General features: G+C 44.1%; 1 pseudogene; it reads left to right on the top strand.

The window, feature by feature from the left end:
• Positions 1 to 19,091, top strand: part of LOC135558083 (piezo-type mechanosensitive ion channel component 2-like) — a 243,148-nt pseudogene that overhangs the window by 173,214 nt on the left and 50,843 nt on the right.

Here is a 19,091-nt window from a genome sequence, read left to right as displayed (position 1 = left end):
ATGGTGTTGAGAGATAGATGGGAGGGGTTGAATGGAGCTGAAGGGTGGGACTAATAACAACAAAATAACCAATGTAAAACTTACAGGGTCTGTAAAATGTATAAAGGTTCAGAAATGTTGTGAAAGAGCACAGTTACAAATAGAACGGACATCAGAAATAGAGGAAGGACTAAAAACAAACAAAATATAACTGTTGTAAAATAGACTGTGTCTGTAAAATGTGTATAAGATGTATAAACTGAAGGTAGAAGCCTAAGTGTTTATTAGTTTACTCCAATTGGGGGAAGGGTGGTCGGGCTTGGGGGAATAATAAAGGTATATTCTTAAAAAAGTATGTATATATGTGTATTTGTATGAATGAATGATTATGTGTATATATATATATATTTTATATATATATATATATATATATATATATATATTTACCCCAAAAATATATGGGGGATATATGGGGGATTGGAAATGATGCAGACAATTACATTGATGGAAGCAACAATCTTTCCGCAATATTAAAGCTGATCCACCCCTTAAGAAAACATTTTTTTTTTTTTTGCAAAATCGAGAATCAGTGACGATCTTGATCCTTAACCATAAAACCACTCCCTAGAGGGTAACGTCCTGTCCAGAGTCAGTATCCATGTGTACTTCCAGAAGCAGATCAATCAATTACAACCTATATGTAACCTATATTAATGTGTAATTCCCCTACAGGGTAATGTCCCATCCAGAGACAGTATCCATGTGTACTACCAGAAGCAGATGCGTATATACATGTCGCAGGGCTCCAGTCTGGACCGGCTCATTGAGGAGGACAGTGTGTCGTGGTCTCACAGGGTCCGTAGAAGGAGAGGCAGCTATCGTATGGAGAGCCAGGACTCCATTGTGTCTATGGCCTCCAGGGATAGTATATCCAGGTAAGCAGGTTTGGGTAGGTTACTTTCTAAATGTAATCCATTACAGTTACCTGTCCAAAATTGTAATCTGATTCCATTCGGGTACTTTTAGATTACTTTTTAGATTACTTTCCCCTTAACACCCTCACTTTGTTGAGCTTCCTCACTGAGGGAACACAGCCGACGAATCGGTGCAACTACAAGGGTGTGCATGATACAGTCGGATATTCTCAATTGGAAACCCAGTCGTGTCACCGGTGCCGATAGTTTTTATTTTACCTTTATTTTACTAGGCAAGTCAGTTAAGAACAAATTCATATTTTCAATGACGGCTTGGGAACAGTGGGTTAACTGCCTGTTCAGGGCAGAACGACAGATTTGTACCTTGTCAGCTCGGGGTTTGAACTCTCAACCTTCCGGTTACTAGTCCAACACTCTAACCACTAGGCTACACAGTTAAGAAGCATTAGAAGAAGACACAAAATGTATGTTACCAATTGAACCCCAGCTATTGCAGGATAAATCAATATTACAGTTTATATAGCTGGCCGATAATATGGATGTTAAATTTGACTTTATGGGTTGGTTATGTAGGCTTCTTCTAACACTTTGGGGACCTTTAACAGAATGTGACTGGCAGAATGGGTGTTGTATGTGGAGGATGAGGGCTGCAGTAGATATCTCAGTTAGGGGGGAGTGAGGTCTAAGAGGGTTTTATAAATAAGCATCAACCAGTGGGTCTTGCGACGGGTATACAGAGATGACCAGTTTACAGAGGAGTATAGAGTGCAGTGATGTGTCCTATAAGGAGCAAATCTGATGGCCGAATGGTAAAGAACATCTAGCCGCTCGAGAGCACCCTTACCTTATAAATTACTTCTCCATAATCTAGCATGGGTAGGATGGTCATCTGAATCAGGGTTAGTTTGGCAGCTGGGGTGAAAGAGGAGTCCACATTCACTCAGCTGTATAAGGAAATAAACAAAACAGAAAACCGTTCACCCAGAGCCGGCGCTCCTAGTGGCCGGGGACTTTAATGCAGGGAATCTCCATCAATTTCCATCAACGTGTTAAATGTGTAACCATAGGGAAAACCATTCCAGAGCCTGTACTCTACACACAGAGACGTGTACAAAGCTTTCCCTCGCCCTCCATTTGGTAAATCCAACCACAACTCTATCCTCCTGATTCCTGCTTACAAGCAAAAACTAAAGCAGGAAGCACCAGTGACTCGGTCAATAAAAAAGTGGTCAGATGAAGCAGATGCTAAACTACAGGACTGTTGTGCTAGCACAGACTGGAACATGTTCCGGGATTCTTCCAATGGCATTGAGGAATACACCACATCAGTCACTGGCTTTATCAATAAGTGCATCAAGGACGTCATCCCCACTGTGACTGTACATACATACCCCAACTAGAAGCCATGGATTACAGGCAACATCCACACTGATCTAAATGGTAGAGCTTCCGCTTTCAAGGTGCGGGACTCTAACCCGGAAGCTTATAAGAAATCCTGCTATGCCCTCTGAAGAACCATCAAACAGGCAAAGCGTCAATTCAGGACAAAGATTGAATCGTACTACACCAGCTACGACGCTCGTCAGATGTGGCAGGGCTTGCAAACTATTACAGACTACAAAGGGAGCACAGCCGTGAGCTGCCCAGTGACATGAGCCTACCAGACGAGCTAAATGACTTCTATGCTCGCTTTGAGGCAAACAACACTGAGGCATGCATGAGAGCATCAGCTGTTCCGGATGAATGTGTGATCACGCTCTCCGTAGCCGAAGTGAGGAAGACCTTTAAACAGGTCAACATTCACAAGGCTGTGGGGCCAGACAGATTACCAGGACGTGTACTGCGAGCATGCACTGACCAACTGGCAGGTGGCAAGTGTCTTCATTGACATTTTCAATCTGTCCCTGACTGAGTCTGTAATACCAACATGTTTCATGCAGACCACCATAGTCCCTGTGCCCAAGAACACTACGTTTTGGAAGGGCCTAGTCAAAGTCAAGACCTAATCCCAATTGAGATGCTGTGGTAGGACTTGAAACTAGCAGTTCATGCTTGAAAACCCACAAATGTCGCTGAGTTAAAGTAGTTCTGCATGGAAGAGTGGGACAAAATTCCTCCACAGCGACATGAGACTGATCACCAACTACAGGAAGTGTTTGGTTGGAGTCGTTGCAGCTAAAGTTGGCACAACCAGTTAATGAGTTTAAGGGAGTAATTACTTATTTTTTGATTTTGCAGAACTTTATTTATGAAATAATATATACAGGTATGTAATTGTTGTGTTATTTGTTCACTCAGGTTCCCTTTATCTAATAGCTGACTTGCCTAGTTAAATAAAGTTTTAATAAAAAATTAAAATAAATTAGGTTTTGGTTGAAGATCTGATAACATTCAGTATTAAAAATATGCAAAAATAGAGATAGTTAGAAATAGGGCAAATGCTTTTTCACGGCACTGTATCTTCGAGAGACCGAGTAGAGTGCTTGAGATATCCTCTTATTGAGATATCCTCTTATTGCATTCTATCATTCTATTATTCTATCATGTCATTCTATGGCTTGATCAGTATCTTCAGGATACAGGCTGAGAGATGAGGAATCACATTCTACAGTACATTCGGCCATAACCTCCCCACCAACTTTAGCATTTGGAAACTTCCACATCGTTAGCCGTGTCATGTGAAAGCCATGTTGTAACCATTGTGTCATTCCACTCCTTTATTTCTCATCTCCGTCAGTGCCTACACTGAGGCCACCATGCTGTTCTCCCGCCAAGACACGCTGGACGAGCTGGACGGAATGCCGTCAGATGTTCCTATTCCCAAAACCAGCGAGCGTGTCCGGCCCAAACTCTGGAAGATTTACGGCCTGGACGCCTCCAAGTCGACTGACAGCAGCAGCAGCCAAGTGTCCAGGTGCCTGGTCCAAGCCAAAAACCTCTTCCTCTTATTCCTCCTCCTCTTCCTCCCCTCATACACCCATGTTCTGTTTATGGGTTGTTGATTATCACCCACGGTGTTGATTATCACCCATGTTCTGTTTATGGGTAGTTGATTATCACCCACAGTGTTGATTATCACCCATGTTCTGTTTATGGGTTGTTGATTATCACCCATGTTCTGTTTATGGGTTGTTGATTATCACACATGTTTTGTTTATGGGTTGTTGATTATCACACATGTTCTGTTTATGGGTTGTTGATTATCACACATGTTCTGTTTATGGGTTGTTGATTATCACACATGTTCTGTTTATGGGTTGTTGATTATCACACATGGTGTTGATTATCACCCATGTTGTTGATTATCACCCATGTTCTGTTTATGGGTTGTTGATTATCACCCATGTTCTGTTTATGGGTTGTTGATTATCACACATGTTCTGTTTATGGGTTGTTGATTATCACACATGTTCTGTTTATGAGTTGTTGATTATTACACATGTTCTGTTTATGGGTTGTTGATTATCACACATGTTCTGTTTATGGGTTGTTGATTATCACCCATGTTCGGTTTATGGGTTGTTGATTATCACACATGTTCTGTTTATGGGTTGTTGATTATCACACATGGTGTTGATTATCACCCATGTTGTTGATTATCACCCATGTTGTTGCTTATCACCCATGTTCTGTTTATGGGCTGTTGATTATCACCCATGTTGTCGATTATCACCCATGTTCTGTTTATGGGTTGTTGATTATCACACATGTTCGGTTTATGGGTTTGTCGATTATCACACATGTTCGGTTTATGGGTTGTTGATTATCACCCATGTTCTGTTTATGGGTTGTTGATTATTCTCATCATTATATGTGGTCTGTTCCTCAAATGTCACAAACTACTGTCAATATGATTATTTTTGATGAATAGGATTATTCCCTTCACGTTGAATACGATGTCAGTTTGTCGGGCATGCTTTCTGTTCTCTCAACCAACGATACATTGGCCTGTTGAGTGAGTGTCACCCAAATACTCTGTGTGAATACAGTACTGAGGAGTGACAGTAACCAGTAACTTCCTCTGTCTGTCTGTCTGTCTGTCTGTCTGTCTGTCTGTCTGTCTGTCTGTCTGTCTGTCTGTCTGTCTGTCTGTCTGTCTGTCTGTCCCCCACAGCGAGGCGACTCAGTGCATCACTCTCTATTCACGGCAAGGCACCAATGACACCATCGAGGAGGTGGATGACGAACAGGACCAGGGGGAGGACAGGCAGAATGAGCCCTTGGGACCCTCACATCCGGAGACAGAGGGGGCTGAGGGAAGCCCCTGGTGGAGTGGTGGTGGTGGAGTGACCACTGAGGAGGAGGAGAGGGACCAGGGACAGTGGGATCCATGGGAGACTCCAGGCCCAGTGGAGGTCCCCTCCCTCAGGGTAGACGGTCCAACTTCGACCTTCCTGGCCCTTCGATCAGGGTCCCAGGACTGTACCACTGACAGTGACGATGGGGGTGTCCGGCAAGAGTACCGGAACACAGAGGAGCGGGGCCGGGCGGGTCAGCTGGACACCTCGGATGCTCCGATCACCTCGGACACTGACGTGCCTTCCAGCTACAACAAGGTTGGTTCTCTATGTCCTTTGTCACTCTGAGCCGGGTTCCGTTCTAGATTTCTTCCTGGCCCCTGCTTTCACTTCTGCTTTGCTTGCTTTTTGGTATCGGGCCGGTTTACTGTAAAGACTTTGTGACAACTGCTCATGTTAAAACGGCTTTATATAACACATTTGATTGATTGATTGATTGATTGATAATTTGATTGCTCACATGGTAGCCCTTGGTAATTATTGTATAATGAAAAGGGTAAACTAAATGAATTATGAATTATTATATTATTATTATGAATTATGATTATTTTTGTCATGGAGGCGGTGAGCTTTGACCGACTGGAGGTGAGTGAGGATGAGAGCGACAGGGACGATAGGGGGATGATGGCGATGAGCCGGTCAGACTATCTGGACGATCCCCTGCTGCCCTCTCTGACCACTGAGCTGACCGCCAGCGAACTGCTGCTCAACAAGTAAGTGGACGAGACACACTAATGTTAATAATGTCTCTAGTTATGTACTGAGTGTAATATATAAACAGTTGAAGTCCGAAGTTTACATTCACTTAGGTTGGAGTCATTAAAACTCGTTTTTCAACCACTCCACACATTTCTTGTTAACAAACTATAGTTTTGTCCATTCAGTTAGGACATCTACTTTGTGCATGAAACAAGTAATTTTTCCAACAATTGTTTACAGACAGATTATTTCACTGTATCACAATTCCAGTGGGCCAGAAGTTTACATACACTAAGTTGACTTTGCCTTTAAACAGCTTGGAAAATTCCAGAAAATGATGTCATGGCTTTAGAAGCTTCTGATAGGCTAATTGACATAATTTGAGTCAAATGGAAGTGTACCTGTGGATGTATTTCAAGTCCAACCTTCAAACTCAGTGCCTCTTTGCTTGACATCATGGGAAAATCGAAAGAAATCAGCCAAGACCTCAGAAGAAGAATGGTAGACTTCCACAAGTCTGGTTCAACCTTGGGAGCAATTTCCAAATGCCTGAAGGTACGACATTCATCTGTACAAACAAATGTACGCAAGTATAAACACCATGGGACCACGCAGCCGTCATACCACTCAGGAAGGAGACGCATTCTGTCTCCTAGAGATGAACGTACTTTGGTGTGAAAAGTGCAAATCAATCCCAGAACAACAGCAAAAGACCTTGTGAAGATGCTGGAGGAAACAGGTACAAATGTATCTATATCCACAGTAAAACGAGTCCTATATCGACATAACCTGAAGGGTCACTCAGCAAGAAAGAAGCCACGGCTCCAAAACCGCCATAAAAAAGCCAGACTACGGTTTGCAACTGCACATGGGGAGAAAGATCATACTTTTTGGAGAAATGTCCTCTGGTCTGATGAACTGTTTGGCCATAATGACCATCGTTATCTTTGGAGAAAAAAAGGGGGAGGCTTGCAAGCTGAAGAACACCATCCCAACCGTGAAGCACGGGGGTGGCAGCATCATGTTGTGGGGGTGCTTTGCTGCAGGAGGGACTGGTGCACTTCACAAAATAGATGGCATCATGCGGAGGGAAAATTATGTGGATATATTTAAGCAATCTCAAGATATCAATCAGGAAGTTAAAGCTTGGTCGCAAATGGGTCTTCCAAATGGACAATGACCCCAAGCATACTTCCTACGTTGGGGCAAAATGGCTTTAGGACAACAAAGCCAAGGTATTGGACTGGCCACCACAAAGCCCTGACCTCAATCCTATAGAAAATTTGTGGTCAAAACTGAAAAAGTGTGTGCGAACAAGGAGGCCTACAAACCTGACACCAGCTCTGTCAGGAGGAATGGGCCAATATTAACCCAACTTATTGTGGGAAGCTTGTGGAAGGCTACCTGAAACGTTTGACCCAAGTTAAACAATTTAAAGGCAATGCTACCAAATACTAATTGAGTGTATGTAAACTTCTGACCCTCTGGGAATGTGATGAAAGAAACCAAAGCTGAAATAAATCATTCTCTCTACTATTTTTCTGACATTTCACATTCTAAAAATAAAGTGGTGATCCTAACTGACCTTAGACAGATAATTTTCTACTAGGATTAAATGTCAGGAATTGTGTAAAACTGAGTTTAAATGTATTTGGCTGAGGTGTATGTAAACTTCTGACTTCAACTGTAGATCTAATCTATAGAGTGGAATTTCAATAGAACAGTACTTCCCAAAACCTTTTCGTTGAACTGTGGAACATCTTGGTGTGTTTAAACATTCTGTGGCATATCTAAAATGTCCTTATTAGTGGCAATGACCTCCATCTCATCTGATCCATACTGCAAATCATCTATTTTCTGTGACAAACGGTTTTCTTTTTTTTATTGATTAAAGTGTTTATTTGAATTGTTGTCATAGTTCCTTACTCATAACGATTCATTTCCCCTTTAAGAGCGTCCCACAAATCTGCACCACAAAATACACAACATGGCCAAAAGTATACACCTGTTTGTCAAACATCTCATTCCAAAATCATGAGTATTAATATGGAGTTGGTCCCCCCCCCTTTGCTGCTATACTGGCTTTCACTCTTCTGGGAAGCCTTTCCACTAGATGTTGGAACATTGCTGCTATAACAGCCTCCACTCTTCTGGGAAGCCTTTCCACTAGATGTTGGAACATTGCTGCTATAACAGCCTCCACTCTTCTGGGAAGGCTTTCCACTAGATGTTGGAACATTGCTGCTATAACAGCCTCCACTCTTCTGGGAAGCCTTTCCACTAGATGTTGGAACATTGCTGCTGTAACAGCCTCCACTCTTCTGGGAAGGCTTTCCACTAGATGTAGGAACATTGCTGCTATAACAGCCTCCACTCTTCTGGGAAGGCTTTCCACTAGATGTTGGAACATTGCTGCTATAACAGCCTCCACTCTTCTGGGAAGGCTTTCCACTAGATGTTGGAACATTGCTGCTATAACAGCCTCCACTCTTCTGCGAAGCCTTTCCACTAGATGTTGGAACATTGCTGCTATAACAGCCTCCACTCTTCTGGGAAGGCTTTCCACTAGATGTTGGAACATTGCTGCTATAACAACCTCCACTCTTCTGGGAAGGCTTTCCACTAGATGTTGGAACATTGCTGCTATAACAGCCTCCACTCTTCTGGGAAGGCTTTCCACTAGATGTTGGAACATTGCTGCTATAACAGCCTCCACTCTTCTGGGAAGGCTTTCCACTAGATGTTGGAACATTGCTGCTATAACAGCCTCCACTCTTCTGGGAAGGCTTTCCACTAGATGTTGGAACATTGCTGTTATAACAGCCTCCACTCTTCTGGGAAGCCTTTCCACTCGATGTTGGAACATTGCTGCTATAACAGCCTCCACCCTTCTGGGAAGGCTTTCCACTAGATGTTGGAACATTGCTGCTATAACAGCCTCCACTCTTCTGGGAAGGCTTTCCACTAGATGTTGGAACATTGCTGCTGTAACAGCCTCCACTCTTCTGGGAAGGCTTTCCACTAGATGTTGGAACATTGCTGCTATAACAGCCTCCACTCTTCTGGGAAGGCTTTCCACTAGATGTTGGAACATTGCTGCTATAACAGCCTCCACTCTTCTGGGAAGCCTTTCCACTAGATGTTGGAACATTGCTGCAATAACAGCCTCCACTCTTCTGGGAAGGCTTTCCACTAGATGTTGGTACATTGCTGCGGGGACTTGCTTCCATTCAGCCACAAGAGCATTAGTGAGGTCGGGCACTGATGTTGGGCGATTAGGCCTGGCTCGCTGTCGGCGTTCCAATTCCTCCCAAAGGTCTTCAATGGGGTTGAGGTCAGGGCTCTGCGCAGGCAAGTCAAGTTCTTCCACACCGATCTGAACAAACTATTTCTGTATGGACCTCACTTTGTGCACATGGGCATTGTCATGCTGAAACAGGAAAGGGCCTGCTCCAAACTGTTTCCACGAAGTTGGCAGCACAGAATAGTCTAGAATGTCATTGTATGCTGTAGCGTTAAGATTTCCCTTCACTGGAACTAAGGAGCCCAAACCATGAAAAACAGCCCCAGGCCATTATTCCTCCTCCACCAAACTTTATACAGTAGTTGGCACTATACATTCGGGCAGATAGCGTTCTCCTAGCATCCGCAAACCCAGATTCGTCCGTCGCACTGCCAACTGGTGAAGCGTGATTCATCACTCCAGAGAACGTGTTTCCACTGCTCCAGAGTTAAAATGGCGGCGAGCTTTACACCACTCCAGCTGACGCTTGGCATTGTGCATGGTGATCTTAGCTTATCTTATATCTGATCTTACCTTAGGCTTGTGTGCGGATGCTCGGCAATGGAAACCCATTTCATGAAGCTCCAGTCGAACAGTTATTGTGCTGACGTTGCTTCCAGAGGCAGATTGGTACTCGGTAGTGAGTGTTGCAACCGAGGACAGATGATTTTTATGCTTTACACACTTCAGTACTCAGCGGTCCTGTTCTGTGAGTTTGTGTGGCCTACCACTTCAGTACTCTGCGGTCCTGTTCTGTGAGTTTGTGTGGCCTACCACTTCAGTACTCTGTGGTCCTGTTCTGTGAGTTTGTGTGGCCTACCACTTCAGTACTCTGCGGTCCTGTTCTGTGAGTTTGTGTGGCCTACCACTTCAGTACTCTGTGGTCCTGTTCTGTGAGTTTGTGACATACAGTACCAGATCAGCTAAGACCAGAGTCATACAGTACCAGAGGCTGTGGTCCAGCTAAGACCAGAAACATACAGTACCAGATGGTCCAGCTAAGACCAGAGACATACAGTACCAGATGGTCCAGCTAAGACCAGAGACATACAGTACCAGATGGTCCAGCTAAGACCAGAGACATACAGTACCAGATGGTTCAGCTAAGACCAGAGACTTATAGTACCAGATATTTCAGCTAAGACCAGAGACATACAGTACCAGATGGTTCAGCTAAGACCAGAGACTTATAGTACCAGATGGTTCAGCTAAGACCAGAGACATACAGTACCAGAGACATACAGTACCAGATGGTTCAGCTAAGACCAGAGACTTATAGTACCAGATGGTTCAGCTAAGACCAGAGACATACAGTACCAGAGACATACAGTACCAGATGGTTCAGCTAAGACCAGAGACATACAGTACCAGATGGTTCAGCTAAGACCAGAGACATACAGTACCAGATGGTTCAGCTAAGACCAGAGACATACAGTACCAGATGGTCCAGCTAAGACCAGAGACATACAGTACCAGATGGTTCAGCTAAGACCAGAGACATACAGTACCAGATGGTTCAGCTAAGACCAGAGACATACAGTACCAGATGGTTCAGCTAAGACCAGAGACATACAGTACCAGATGGTTCAGCTAAGACCATAGACATACAGTACCAGATGGTTCAGCTAAGACCAGAGACTTATAGTACCAGATGGTTCAGCTAAGACCAGAGACATACAGTACCAGATAGTTCAGCTAAGACCAGAGACATACAGTACCAGATGGTTCAGCTAAGACCAGAGACATACAGTACCAGATGGTTCAGCTAAGACCAGAGACTTATAGTACCAGATGGTTCAGCTAAGACCAGAGACATACAGTACCAGATGGTTCAGCTAAGACCAGAGACATACAGTACCAGGTGGTCCAGCTAAGACCAGAGACATACAGTACCAGATGGTCCAGTTAAGACCAGAGACATACAGTACCAGATGGTTCAGCTAAGACCAGAGACATACAGTACCAGATGGTTCAGCTAAGACCAGAGACATACAGTACCAGATGGTCCAGCTAAGACCAGAGACATACAGTACCAGATGGTCCAGTTAAGACCAGAGACATACAGTACCAGATGGTTCAGCTAAGACCAGAGACATACAGTACCAGATGGTTCAGCTAAGACCAGAGACATACAGTACCAGATGGTTCAGCTAAGACCAGAGACATACAGTACCAGATGGTCCAGCTAAGACCAGAGACATACATTACCAGATGGTTCAGCTAAGACCAGAAACATACAGTACCAGATGGTTCAGCTAAGACCGGAGACATACAGTACCAGATGGTTCAGCTAAGACCAGAGACATACAGTACCAGGTGGTCCAGCTAAGACCAGAGACATACAGTACCAGATGGTCCAGTTAAGACCAGAGACATACAGTACCAGATGGTTCAACTAAGACCAGAGACATACAGTACCAGATGGTTCAGCTAAGACCAGAGACATACAGTACCAGATGGTTCAGCTAAGACCAGAGACATACAGTACCAGATGGTCCAGCTAAGACCAGAGACATACAGTACCAGATGGTCCAGTTAAGACCAGAGACATACAGTACCAGATGGTTCAGCTAAGACCAGAGACATACAGTACCAGATGGTTCAGCTAAGACCAGAGACATACAGTACCAGATGGTTCAGCTAAGACCAGAAACATACAGTACCAGATGGTTCAGCTAAGACCAGAGACATACAGTACCAGATGGTTCAGCTAAGACCAGAAACATACAGTACCAGATGGTTCAGCTAAGCTTAATCCGATTTGCTTGTGCAAAAAGTTCTCACAGGCAAAATTAAATGATACAAATTACTTTGCTCGTGATGCTCTCTCCTCAAATGATAAACTGGACCTAAAACAACCACACAGCTGTAACCATGTTTACTGTTTTATCTGACCTCCACTAGTGCTCCCAAGTCAACAGTCCAATGTGCATTCCACAGGTCACGTTTATCAGTGACTGATTATATTATCACGATTAGGAGACGTTTTGTGGCACACCTGAGAGTTTCCTCAAGGCACACCTGAGAGTTTCCTCAAGGCACACCTGAGAGTTTCCTCAAGGCACACCTGAGAGTTTCCTCAAGGCACACCTGAGAGTTTCCTCAAGGCACACCTGAGAGTTTCCTCAAGGCACACCTGAGAGTTTCCTCAAGGCACACCTGAGAGTTTCCTCAAGGCACACCTGAGAGTTTCCTCAAGGCACACCGGTGTGGCTTCGACACCGTGTTTTATAACCCGTTTGCTATAGAGTATGGTGGAACACACCACATCTCAACATGACTACTGGGACCACCTGGAATTATACAACATCGGTTATCAAATACATTTTTAACTCTGAACATCATTCAACACCTTAAAACGCAAACCTTGATTCTAATAGGAAACATTCACACCTCCATCCTAGCTTGGTTGCCAGATCTTTTTTTTGCACTTTAGCTAATATCCCCCCCTGCCCGCCCCCCTCTCCCCCTCCCTCTCTCCCTGGCCCTCTCTCCCCCTCCCTCTCTCCCCCTCTCCCTCTCTCCCCCCCTCTCCCTCTCCCTCCTCTCCCCCTCCCTCTCCCTCCTCTCTCCCTCTCTCCTTTCCCTCTCTCCCCCTCCCTCTCTCTCCCTCTCTTCACCTCCCCCTCTCTCCCCCTCCCTCTCTACTCCCCTCTCCCCCTCCCTCTCTCCTCTCCCCCTCTCCCTCTCTCCCCCCCCTCCCTCTCTCCCCCTCCCTCTCCCCCCCCTCTCCCTTTCTCCCCCTCCCTCTCTCCCCCTCTCCCCTCCTCTCCCTCTCCCCCTCCCTCTCCTCCCCCTCTCTCCCTCTCTACCCCTCCCCCTCCCCTCTCCCCCTCCCTCTCTCCTCTCCCTCTCTCCCCTCTCTCCCCCTCCCTCTCTTCCACTCCCCTCTCTCCCCCTCCCTCTCTCCCCCTCTCCCCCCCTCTCTTTCTCTCCCCCCGCCCTCTCTCCCCCCTCTCCCTCTCTCCCCTCCCTCTCTCCTCTCCCTCTCTCCCCCTCCCTCTCTCCCTCTCCCTCTCTCCCCCTCCCTCTCTCCCCCCCTCTCTCCCTCTCTCCCCCTCCCTCTCTCCTCTCCCCCCCTCTCTCGCCTCTCCCTTTTTCCCCCTCCCTCCCTCTCTCCCCGCCCTCTCTCCTCTCCCTCTCTCCCCCTCCATCAGGATGTTCCATGATGAGGAGCTAAAGCGGTCGGAGCGGTTCTATGTGGGCCAGCCCCTGGTGTTCCAGTTGGTCTATGCCCTGTATAACATGCTGGTGGCCCACTCTGAGATGGTGTGTTACCTAGTCATCATCCTCAACAACATGCTGTCAGCCTCCTGCGTCACCCTCGTCCTCCCCATCCTCATCTTCCTCTGGGCCATGCTGTCGGTACCTAGACCCAGTAAGAGGTTCTGGATGACCGCCATCGTTTATACCGAGGTAATGTAGCCCTACATCCCAACCAGTACCCTATTCCCTATTTAGTACACTACTTTTAGCCAGGGGTCCAATTTGGGACACAGGCCAAGAACATAATGTATACTGCAATATGCTATAGAGAACTACTGCACGTTAAACACATTACACTGCTAGAGTCTATGACAGACATTGACACTGCTATACTGCTATAGTCTATGACAGACATTGACACTGCTATAGTCTATGACAGACATTGACACTGCTATACTGCTATAGTCTATGACAGACATTGACACTGCTATAGTCTATGACAGACATTGACACTGCTATAGTCTATGACAGACATTGACACTGCTATAGTCTATGACAGACATTGACACTGCTATACTGCTATAGTCTATGACAGACATTGACACTGCTATAGTCTATGACAGACATTGACACTGCTATACTGCTATAGTCTATGACAGACATTGACACTGCTATAGTCTATGACAGACATTGACACTGCTATACTGCTATAGTCTATGACAGACATAGACACTGCTATAGTCTATGACAGACATTGACACTGCTATAGTCTATGACAGACATTGACACTGCTATACTGCTATAGTCTATGACAGACATTGACACTGCTATAGTCTATGACAGACATTGACACTGCTATACTGCTATAGTCTATGACAGACATAGACACTGCTATAGTCTATGACAGACATTGACACTGCTATAGTCTATGACAGACATTGACACTGCTATACTGCTATAGTCTATGACAGACATTGACACTGCTATAGTCTATGACAGACATTGACACTGCTATAGTCTATGACAGACATTGACACTGCTATACTGCTATAGTCTATGACAGACGTAGACACTGCTATAGTCTATGACAGACATTGACACTGCTATAGTCTATGACAGACATTGACACTGCTATAGTCTATGACAGACATTGACACTGCTATAGTCTATGACAGACGTAGACACTGCTATAGTCTATGACAGACATTGACACTGCTATACTGCTATAGTCTATGACAGACATAGACACTGCTATAGTCTATGACAGACATTGACACTGCTATAGTCTATGACAGACATTGACACTGCTATACTGCTATAGTCTATGACAGACATTGACACTGCTATAGTCTATGACAGACATTGACACTGCTATAGTCTATGACAGACATTGACACTGCTATAGTCTATGACAGACATTGACACTGCTATAGTCTATGACAGACATTGACACTGCTATAGTCTATGACAGACATTGACACTGCTATAGTCTATGACAGACGTAGACACTGCTATAGTCTATGACAGACATTGACACTGCTATAGTCTATGACAGACATTGACACTGCTATAGTCTATGACAGACATTGACACTGCTATAGTCTATGACAGTCATTGACACTGCTATAGTCTATGACAGACGTAGACACTGCTATAGTCTATGACAGACGTAGACACTGCTATAGTGGTAGGACAGACATTGACACTGCTATACTGCTATAGTCTATGACAGACGTAGACACTGCTATAGTCTATGACAGACGTAGACACTGCTATAGTCTATGACAGACATTGACACTGCTATAGTCTATGACAGACATTGACACTGCTATAGTCTATGACAGTCATTGACACTGCTATAGTCTATGACAGACGTAGACACTGCTATAGTGGTAGGACAGACATTGACACTGCTATAGTCTATTACATTTACATTTAAGTCATTTAGCAGACGCTCTTATCCAGAGCGACTTACAAATTGGTGACAGACGTAGACACTGCTATAGTCTATGACAGACATAGACACTGCTATAGTGGTAGGACAGACATTGACACTGCTATAGTCTATGACAGACATTGACACTGCTATAGTCTATGACAGACATTGACACTGCTATAGTCTATGACAGACATAGACACTGCTATAGTGGTAGGACAGACATTGACACTGCTATAGTCTATGACAGACATTGACACTGCTATACTGCTATAGTCTATGACAGACGTAGACACTGCTATAGTCTATGACAGACGTAGACACTGCTATAGTCTATGACAGACATTGACACTGCTATAGTCTATGACAGACATTGACACTGCTATAGTCTATGACAGACATTGACACTGCTATAGTCTATGACAGACATTGACACTGCTATAGTCTATGACAGACATTGACACTGCTATAGTCTATGACAGACATTGACACTGCTATAGTCTATGACAGACATTGACACTGCTATAGTCTATGACAGACGTAGACACTGCTATAGTCTATGACAGACATTGACACTGCTATAGTCTATGACAGACATTGACACTGCTATAGTCTATGACAGACATTGACACTGCTATAGTCTATGACAGACATTGACACTGCTATAGTCTATGACAGACGTAGACACTGCTATAGTCTATGACAGACATTGACACTGCTATAGTCTATGACAGACATTGACACTGCTATAGTCTATGACAGACATTGACACTGCTATAGTCTATGACAGACATTGACACTGCTATAGTCTATGACAGACATTGACACTGCTATAGTCTATGACAGACGTAGACACTGCTATAGTCTATGACAGATATTGACACTGCTATACTGCTATAGTCTATGACAGACATAGACACTGCTATAGTCTATGACAGACGTAGACACTGCTATAGTCTATGACAGACATTGACACTGCTATACTGCTATAGTCTATGACAGACATTGGCACTGCTATAGTCTATGACAGACGTAGACACTGCTATAGTCTATGACAGACATTGACACTGCTATAGTCTATGACAGACATTGACACTGCTATAGTCTATGACAGACATTGACACTGCTATAGTCTATGACAGACATTGACACTGCTATACTGCTATAGTCTATGACAGACATTGGCACTGCTATAGTCTATGACAGACGTAGACACTGCTATAGTCTATGACAGACATTGACACTGCTATAGTCTATGACAGACATTGACACTGCTATAGTCTATGACAGACATTGACACTGCTATAGTCTATGACAGACATAGACACTGCTATAGTCTATGACAGACATTGACACTGCTATAGTCTATGACAGACATTGACACTGCTATACTGCTATAGTCTATGACAGACATTGACACTGCTATAGTCTATGACAGACATTGACACTGCTATAGTCTATGACAGACATTGACACTGCTATAGTCTATGACAGACATTGACACTGCTATAGTCTATGACAGACATTGACACTGCTATAGTCTATGACAGACATTGGCACTGCTATAGTCTATGACAGACGTAGACACTGCTATAGTCTATGACAGACATTGACACTGCTATAGTCTATGACAGACATTGACACTGCTATACTGCTATAGTCTATGACAGACATTGACACTGCTATACTGCAATAGTCTATGACAGACGTAGACACTGCTATACTGCTATAGTCTATGACAGACATTGACACTGCTATACTGCAATAGTCTATGACAGACGTAGACACTGCTATAGTCTATGACAGACATTGACACTGCTATAGTCTATGACAGACGTAGACACTGCTATAGTCTATGACAGACATTGACACTGCTATAATCTATGACAGACGCAGGTCCCACGGCCGAGTTAAGAGGTTTTGGAAGACCTTCATTTCACCCCGTCGTATGGGATGCTATGCTATGGGATGCAATGGGATGCTATGCTATGGGATGCTATGCTATGGGATGCTATGCTATGGGATGCTATGCTATGGGATGCTTTGCTATGGGATGCTATGCTATGGGATGCTATGCTATGGGATGCTATGCTATGGGATGCTATGCTATGGGATGCTTTGCTATGGGATGCTATGCTATGGGATGCTATGCTATGGGATGCTATGCTATGGGATGCTATGCTATGCTATATAGAAGTATAAATGTAATATATTGCATACGTACTTTCTATGATAGTTTTACAGCTATTACAATCCTTTAGATGAATATGTATAGTCTATGACCCTACACAATGAGTGTCTCTAAATTAACACAAATATCATGATACTTATCTCGAAGGAAGCCCCAGAAGAAAAATACAATCTTTGTGATGATATAATCCCAGACTATTTACATTTGACATTTTAGTCATTCAGCAGACGTTCTTATTCAGAATGACTTACAGTCAATTCATTAATCTGAAGAACAGTCAATTCATTAATCTGAATAACAGTCAATTCATTAATCTGAAGAATCAGTTTATTCATCTGAAGCTTTTTTTCTTAATACATTTTTACCGTTATTTAACAAGTCAATTAAGAACAGATCCTTTTTTATAATACCAAGAGGCAAAAGGCCTCCTGCAGGGACGGGTGGCTGGTATTAAAAATAAAAATGTACGACAAAACACACATCACGAGAAGAGAGATTCCACAACATTACATAAAGAGAGACCGAAGACAATAACACAGCATGGTAGCCACACAACATGGTAGCAGCACAACATGGTAGCAGTACAAAACATGCTACAAACATTACGACAGACAACAGCACAAAGGGCAAGAAGGCAGAGACAACGATACATCACGAGGAAGCAGCCACAACTGTCAGTAAGGGAGTCCATGATTGAGTCTTTGAATGTAGAGATTGAGTTCAAACTGTCCAGTGTTTTTTTCAGCTTGTTCCAGTCGCTACCTTCAACGAACTGAAAAGAGGAGCGACCCAGGGATGTGGGTGCTTTAACAGAATGCGACTGGCAGAATGGGGGTTGTATGTGGAGGATGAGGGCTGCAGTAGGTATGTCAGATAGGAGGAACTAAGAGGGTTTTGTAAATAAACACCCACCAGTGGCTTTGTGCCGGGTGATGAGGAGTTTAGAGTTCAGGAATGACGAGAGCACCTTACCTGCCGATCTATAAATTACGTCTCCGTAATCTAGCATGGGTAGGATGGTCATCTGAATCAGGGTTAGTTTGGCAGCTGGGGCGAAAGAGGAGTGATTATGATAGAGGAAACCAAGTCTAGATTTAACCTTAGCCTGCAGCTTCTCTCTGCTGAGAGAAGGACAGTGTACCGGACGATGGGGGGGCAGACTTCTTACGGAGCCACATGATCTTTGTCTTGGAGGTGTTCCGAACAAGGTTAAGGGCAGAGAAAGCTTGTTGGACACTAAGAAAGCTTGGTTGTAAAGCATTTAACACAAAGAGAGGGAGGGGCCAGCGGAGTATAAGACTATATCATCTGCATATAAATGGATGAGAGAGCTTCCTACTGCCTGAGCTATATTGTTGATGTAAATTGAGAAGAGCGTGGGGCCTAGGATCGAGCCTTGGGGTACTCCCTTGCCTCAGAGACAACAACACTCCTTAGCCGATCCATAAGAATGGAATGGTCTGCTGTATCAAAAGCTTAAAAATAGCAGCACAACATTGCACAAAATCAAGGGCAGTGGTGACATAATTTAGGACCTTTAAGGTTATACCTCATAATGACAAAG

Source organism: Oncorhynchus masou, chromosome 17 (assembly GCF_036934945.1).
Source record: "Oncorhynchus masou masou isolate Uvic2021 chromosome 17, UVic_Omas_1.1, whole genome shotgun sequence".
Classification (NCBI taxonomy): domain Eukaryota; kingdom Metazoa; phylum Chordata; class Actinopteri; order Salmoniformes; family Salmonidae; genus Oncorhynchus; species Oncorhynchus masou.
Note: the sequence above shows the minus strand (reverse complement) of the source record. Positions and strands in the feature narration are given on the sequence as shown.